Source organism: Drosophila kikkawai, chromosome 3R (assembly GCF_030179895.1).
Source record: "Drosophila kikkawai strain 14028-0561.14 chromosome 3R, DkikHiC1v2, whole genome shotgun sequence".
Lineage (NCBI taxonomy): Eukaryota > Metazoa > Arthropoda > Insecta > Diptera > Drosophilidae > Drosophila > Drosophila kikkawai.
Genome location: NC_091731.1, coordinates 17,760,140 through 17,768,151, shown reverse-complemented (window position 1 = coordinate 17,768,151; position 8,012 = coordinate 17,760,140). Strand labels below are relative to the sequence as shown.

The 8,012-nt window shown below is 34.8% G+C and overlaps 1 long non-coding RNA gene across 1 annotated transcript; it reads right to left on the bottom strand.

The window, feature by feature from the left end:
- Window positions 1-3,063: 3,063 nt before the first annotated feature.
- Window positions 3,064-6,680, bottom strand: LOC108080782 (uncharacterized). Its single transcript, XR_011445133.1, has 6 exons — window positions 6,542-6,680; window positions 6,212-6,461; window positions 6,029-6,133; window positions 3,623-3,738; window positions 3,363-3,555; window positions 3,064-3,078 (listed from the first exon to the last, which is right to left on the bottom strand). It is a non-coding gene; the product is annotated as an uncharacterized lncRNA (long non-coding RNA).
- Window positions 6,681-8,012: the final 1,332 nt, after the last annotated feature.

Below are 8,012 nucleotides of genomic sequence, written 5' to 3'. Positions count from 1 at the left end.
TGTTGCCATCAAAGTGAAGCCCTCAATTTGTCAGCCTTGGCAGACGTGAATGGCTCTCGGGGCTCGGAAAGTAAATAACTTGGCCATCAGCGGCTAACTTGAGGCTGTCGCGGAGTTGATCTCGGGGCGTGAACATGGGAATCTGCCTAGCAACGGAGGGATGGCGAAAACCAATTTGACTAATCTGCGCAGAGCACACAGAAAAGGTGGCAGAGTCCTGACTGGCAGGTGGCAGCGTCTTTGGTCCTGCGTCCTTTCCTTTTTCAGCTTGCGGATTACAAGCCGGGAAAACCATTTTGCGGTAGTTAATTCGCTTGCTGTATGTCTAAGTTAAAAACTACACAGCTGAGTGGTTTCCAGACACTTGAAATAAGTGGCTCAAATGGATTGTGAGTTTCGAATGCTGGATTCGATTCTATTTCTTTTCGTTATAATTTGAAAAAATATTAATTAGCTTTATAAATAATAATCTAATTTAAATACTAATAACAAATTTAAAATTTCAATTGTTTCAAAACGAAAAACAATGCTGTCTACAATGGATCTTAAATATAGATATTTACTTGTAAAAAAAATAAACCAGATAACATCATTTCTGGCAGTGTATACTTTTCCGGTTTACACATAAATTCCAATCAAGATTTCTTTTTTGCGTTGCATAAATTTGTCTTGCTAATGATTCGGAGGTGTTCTCCAAAAAGGCTTATTCAGGCTCGCTAAATTGGGAGCAACATAAATCCTTTTATCAATTACATACATGGCTGCCGAACAGGTGCCATAAGGGTGGTGGGTGGTTGCTGGCTTAATGGCACGTGCGTTGGCAGCAAACAGCAAACAATGAGTGCAAGAACAACACAAGAAGCGTGCCAAAATCAACAAGAACGAAGTCATCCAGCTGTCCATCACACATACGCCCCGTGAGCCACGGTTTCTGGTTGCCCTGCTACTTCGGTTTTTCGGTTTGTTGGCTTGCTATTTACCCGCAGACGACAAGAATCGACTTTCCTGTTTGCCAGTTCTTCTTCGTAACTTCAAATTCTTCCTATCTTTTTAACCGTATTTCCATAAACTTTCTTTAATTTTTCTTTAACTTAAATAGGTGAGCAAAACAAGTACTTTTTCCTTCAATGTCAAAGCAAATTTGCCGGCTGACATTTGTATTGTAATCAGGCAGTTTGTGCCAATTGTCTGTTGGCTAATGAAGCGGCAAAGTGCTGAATGACAGACTGTCTGTGGCACTCACATTCACAGACAATACATATATGTTAACCCTCACCCTCTGAGGGCAAAATAAATACATAAGTGGAATACCGTTCTTGCAAATGTGTGCTTCAGTGAACAATTGAGTGATCAGCAGTTTGTTGTGCCTTTGCTATGATTTTACGCAGAAGGAACGAACACAATTCCCTTATTATACCCTTGCAATGTACTATTTTCGACTTTATAAAGTATATTTAAAGGCAGCAAACTAGTCTTATCAGTTTTAAAGCTAAGCATCTGAATGACACTTTTTAGGTAGTATGTATGTACCACCATACCTTATGACTAAGAATGATTGTTAAATAAAAACAAACAAAATTATAATTTCGTCTTCGAATTATTTCTTCGTTGCTAAGTGTAAATTTTTCAGTCATGCTAAGGAATGTGCTCCGGAATGCGCTCAGGAAAGCGCGTTGCCTTGGCAACAGCATTATTCGACATTCTCGGGTCTTCGAAGTAGTGTAGCCAAGCAAGTGTGGCCGCTGCGCCGGCGCAATGAGAGTTGAACATGATAACAGAACAAGGACAGAGGGCAAAAGGTTAAAGTGGCGTTATGCCGGATTAGGCAGCAAAGGCAGACGGTATCTTCTAGTTCAATAATGACCGAAAAAAACACAGTTCCCCGACATATACATATGTACACTCAGCGATTGCACTTAGTATTATATAAGAATTTCCTTTTTAGTTATACGAACATTGCAAGATTATTTCTTATACCAACGATAGGAAAAATCGGTAAATGTATAAACAAGTTTTAAAATATAAAATGAACAAATTAAAATCTATCGATCTGTATTAAAATTTAAATTACTGAATATGAATATCAATATGTAGCTGCCAATTTGTATAAGAATGTTGATTAAATTTTAATTCTCAACTTACAGACTTTAAGTGGATATAAAATTCGGCGTCCCGAAGTTAAATTCCTTTCTAGTTGGCAATCATTTAAATATTGAAAATTGTCGTATTGGCGATATATGTACATATGTACTTTCGTTTCAGAGACTTGTTGTCCAAATTATATATTAAAAAAATTGAATTGAAAATTGATTTGAATAAATAAATAAATTAAGTATATGGCCCCTACAAAAGTCACACTCCTCAATTCGATTTTTCACTTATTTATTGAATATTCAAAAACAAAGGAAATAAAGAGATTACAAAAATGTATAGACCTTACAATGAAAATATATTTTTTATTACTTATTTATCACTATAATAATAGATGTTTAATTTGATTTTTTAAATTCTATTTTTTAGTAATTGAGTTACTTGAAGAATAATCTTACTTTTACTTGAATACATTAATGGCACTTTGGTGTTTATTACCATTCATAGCGGTATAAATTGGAACTTTTAAGAATTTGGTTTATAATGAAGCAATAATACTGAATGGTAAAAGACTCTTATGTGCTTACAAATATATTTAAATGAAATATATGATGAAGTATTAAAATAAAAAAATTCTTTCAATATTTTTTCATTGCTAATTCGACATTATATAAATTTAAAATATATGTAATAAAATTTAAGGAGATATAAATATAGTAAGACTACATTTATTTATTTGTCGAGGGTTTGAATAGTTTTTCTTCTCATGATTTCGAATTAAAAACAGCCTCTTTTCTCGGCTTGTATTTATAAATCCTTTTCCTGTGGCTCTGTCCTTTGAAATACTTAAAACAACCTTATTTTGAAACCGCAGCTTTAAACGATTTTGGGGAATCTTAAGTACAGGTTTCGGGTCCACTTCCATCAGCTCCACGTGTTTGTTAGCCTGAGGTTCATCAGCAATGTAGACGAGCGTGGTTAAGATATCTGAAACCGAACACACATACATACATTTAAAGACTCTTTTAGACCCATTTTTTCTGCTTAACATATATTCACTTCTGGTGGATATACTTGTATATTTCATTAAATAATTATCTTTTCAATAGTTCCATTTAGTTTCTTGAGTTGAAAACATTATGAAAATTAAGTTCCCACAAATTAAAAATGCTTTAAAAATTTTTGTTTATGCAAGTTCCCACAAATACACTTCACCAGCACAATCACATTTTATAAGTTTATGTTGATTTCACCATTTTGCATCATCTTACCAGCTTCTGGGAAAACAGCCGCATGTCCAACTTAAACTCCAGCTACTGATCTTTTCTGCCGGCCGGCCGAAGATGATTTAAGATCCTCCGAATGGCAACTGCGTTCGGCCATGACATCACGTCGCGCCGGTTGTTATTGTTGGTTATATCTGGGCGGGAGTCGAACTCACTCCATTGATCAAATCCATTGCGCCTGCGCACACATTTATGGATGTAGTATGAGTGGCAGCGTCTACTGGTATGCGTATGGTTTTACTTACACCTGTACACCACATTCGTCACTGTGTTGGTACCTTCCATTTTCTCTTAAGTTTGTCCCAATGAGAGCAACAATTCCACCACACAGTCGAACGTCCATAGCTCCGACTTTCAGTATCTATTACAATAATGTTTTAGGGATTAGTTAATTTTAATATAAACTCTCTTATGTTTATATTTAAAATTCATTTAAGACATCACCTCCATTAAGATTCAGATTATCTTCATTCTAGAGACGCCCCTTTAGGAAGGGACTCCATTTTTGAGATTAATCATTATGTGCCAGGTAGACTTTGGCAGAAAGAGAAACCTCAAGGTGGTAATGTATTCGTGTTTTTAACTGATATTTAATATTTTAATATTTTAATTAAAAACAGGGATTAGGACAATGACTTTAGTACATTTTGTATAGCCAAGAAATATATAAATTTGTAATAAAAATTAAAATAATCTAAAGGCTCTCTGACTCTCTTTTAGGGAATGAGAGACAGTCTTTATGGAAGGAATTCAAAGGGAACGTAAAACCGGTTTTGGAAGGAGAAATATTTTTCTTTATTTTTGCCAGTTTTTTTTTTTTATGCCTAAACTTGTTTTTCATTTGAGCTTGCGCCTCGATGCAGTGGAATTGCATATAAAAGGTGGAAAAATAATACGTTGTTACATTTAATTTTATTTATTTAATAAAATTGCTATGCATATATGTCAAATATTTTCGGTGGCTTAACAAAAAGAAATATTTCACAATCTAGAAATAGAAATTTCACCGAAATCTTTTGTCACTTTATTATTATTTTTTGTATGTAGAAATTAACTTGTTTATCTTATTTGTAGTATTCTTAATATTCTTAAATAAGAATGATACCGTTTTGTGCCACTGTGCGTTGCTTGTGATTTCCTGTTGGCAGGTCTACCACTTTTTGGGCCGAACATGCTCTCATACCCTTAAGGGGGGATATACATGTAAACCAAAATTTTTTGGGCAAATTTTTTTTTTTGTTTAAAAAATAGTTTATTACTCAAAGAATATACTGTATAAGTTTCAATATCGAATTCCAACTTGAAGTGCCTCAAATCAAGTATGCACGCAAGGTATACAAGTGTTAACGTGAGCGCATCAAAAACTTTATACGTCTTTTTCTCAGCTTTTAATTTTTGCATTTTTACCTATGCTTTGGACACGATTTACAAAAAACTACGTAACATATCGCAGTGAATCAAAAAGGATTATGATCAGTATGAAATTATCTTCTATTTGAACCTACATGGTTGTTATAAAACGGAGTATTACTATTTTTTAAGAGGGTGGGAAGTGAAAACTGATCACCTGAAAAAGTCATTTTTTCCTTCAAATCAAAATTTAATTTTTTTGTCTTGATTTCTTTTTAGTTTTTTAGGTTCAAATAGAAGATACAGGTGTAATGAATACAAAAAAATTTAGTTTACGGATTTTGGACAGGAATTACGAGCTCTATCGTGTCCATAGAACGGCAACTCAAAGCTCGAGGCGCTACGGCATGTGTTCCATAAATCCGCCATTTTGTAAAATATTGTTTATAACTAATTTTTTTTATCATCTATGATTCTACTTTTAACTATATCCAAAGTTTCACGACGATTGCTTGACTATTTCTTGTAAAAAAAAATGCACGAAAAATGGCCAAATTTTTACCGCTTACATGTATATCCCCCCTTAATAACATTTTTTTCACCATGCTTTAACTGGGCGGGATAAATTTGAAAAGTGCGCGGACTTCATACGAAATATTAAGGTAAAGGCGGAGCCATTTTCCTATGCGATTTAATATCATTTTCGTTACAAAATTAGCCTTTTAACACGAGCGACTTGTTGACTACTAAATTTCTTTGACTTAAATAAGATCAAGTCAAGTTAGCTGCTTCAAGTTGACTGAAGTGTTATATACCGGTCTGTCAACGTTTCAAGTTTTTAGTGAGTAATCCGAATTGATTAAATTATAATAAAAAAAACAAAAATTCCTTTCAGAGAGGTAAGATAAAAGAGAAGATTGGGCCTTTAACTGCAAAAACTTTCGCTAAAGACGCGCCTTTGATTTTTATAAAATCAAAGCCGACTAGACCTCGAGTCTGAAGAACTTTGCAAAAAGCTGTACCTGTATAAACCATTATTCGTCTCTAAATTTCACAACAGAATTTTTTTGAGTTGAAGGCGCAATCGTCACTTAAATCTTACTTCATTGAGAGATATTTTGATTTGAAATCGAGTCTGAAGAACTTTGCAAATTCTTATCAGGATGCTAACAAAACATATAAACCAACAATAAATTCAAGGTTATCTCTTTCGTTGTTTAATTCGGTGTAAAAATCATAAGTTTTTAAAATATTTTTGTGACGAATCGTTACTGATGGCTTATTAATGGCTAATTACATACTTCTTTATTCTTGATTAGCATCAAAAGCCGTTGCAATCTTCTTTCATCATCTTGAATTTGTTCACTTGGCTTTCCAAGAAATTGGTTAGATCAACAGAAAATATACTTAAAGAAGCGAAAAACAAGTATAAATAAAAATGTATAAATTTGTTTAAAATGAATAAGGACTTCTTATTTATTTACATTTATTAATCTTGTTTTGTGTTTTCTACTGCAGCTGTTGGTCTTGTTGCTGTGGCTGCTCTTGCTGCTGTTGGTCTTGCTGCCGTTGCTCCTGCCCCTCCGGCCTTTGCGCCTGTTGGCCAAGAGGCCCATTTGGCAACATCTGATTGGCCCTCAGTACCCTCTCGCGCCAGTCATGGATAATATGCTCTAGTTCACGGCGTTCTCGTTCGCGGAAACGGTCGCGTCCACCAAACTCCACATAACACATCTTTACATAAACCATTTAAATAAATATACAGCAAATATTAAAAATGTATACAAAAAAAATATTAAATTAACTTTGGTCACCTTTCCAACTTCCTTGTCACTTTCACAGTTAAACTGAAGTAAGGATCAAAGGTATTTTGATATTTTTAAAACCACAATTTGAAATCTTTATTTTTGCCGATTTTAAAATGTGTCAATATCGGACGGCTATATTTACCAGTTAAAAGTTGGAAAAGGTTCTTAAATTATTGCTTATAGAACTACAACATATAAAACACAAGTTTAATTTTAAATTGAACACGAATAAATTTATTTTTAGTAATATAAAATAAAATGTAAGCTTCTGTTAAAGTAATTATTACCTATATCTAAAAAAATTCCAACGAACTGCATCCGACTTGAGATGTTAATCGAGGCACTTGATGCCGCAGGACATGGAAAGTGCAAGAGTAAACAGTAAAATGCCAGCGATGCAATCAATTTCACGGTGAACCAAGGACTACACCAAGGGATAAACAACAGTCAGTCAGCAGAAACTTAATTGTTCTTACCAAGTTTGTTGTTGTCACTCTTAGCACTCTGCGACGTCTGGCTTTTGTGTGTCGTCTTAGTAGCTCGAGTTCTTGGAGCTGCTAGAGTCAATGTGATCCCCAGATCATGATGTGCAACAGGGGAAATTTGTCCTGGCAACTGCAACTTAAAGCAGTCGTTGCCAGCCGGTTTCTGTTGCCAGCTCTGCGATTTTCGCTTCAGTTCACTTGACAAACAATGCGAAGATTAAAGACTTGGGTAAGTGCATCGACTATTAGATACCCGGTGCTCAGAAAGTCAGAGGAAATGAAATTAATAATTATTACTGATGTTTATCAATTCAATTTGCCTTTTAAAAGTGGTAACTGAAATAATTCCTTGTTCTTAAAAAATTAAATATATCTTCTAAAGGCTTTAAATGCCTGTGCTCTGTATTTCTTGGCAATTTCAAGCATCGTGTATAATAAAATCATAAAAAACAGTGAGTAGAGAAATTCGGGGCACAAAAGTTTCGTCGTTGGCATGGGCACCCATAAAAGCATTCGAATTGCATTAAATTCATGACAATAATGCAGTTTTCATGGCATTTATGAGCGGCAAACACACACAGAAACCCCACCATTATTGAAGCCAGCGACAAAGTTTAATGCGCTTGTCAAGTAACCGAGGCGGACAGTAGGGGTAGGATTTCTGTTTGTGCGGGTGGAAAGCTGCAAGGGGATGGGGTTAGTGGGATTGTGACGTAAAGCACTTAAGTCTGCCTTACACTCGCATATCTTGATTAGATACGCCCCAGGCCTGACACATTGAGGTTGCTTCGAATGTCCTCGTATTCGTCTCCTTCTCGAACATGGCATGAGTTTTCGCCTATGTATGTGGTCAGCGAAACTCAATTATTGTCCATCCTGGACTACTAAAGCCTTAGATCGCAAATTACCGTCACTCGTTGTATTAAAATTCATCATTGATTATAATCTCACTACCATAATTTCAGTAAATTTTTAGATCATAGCTTAGTTAT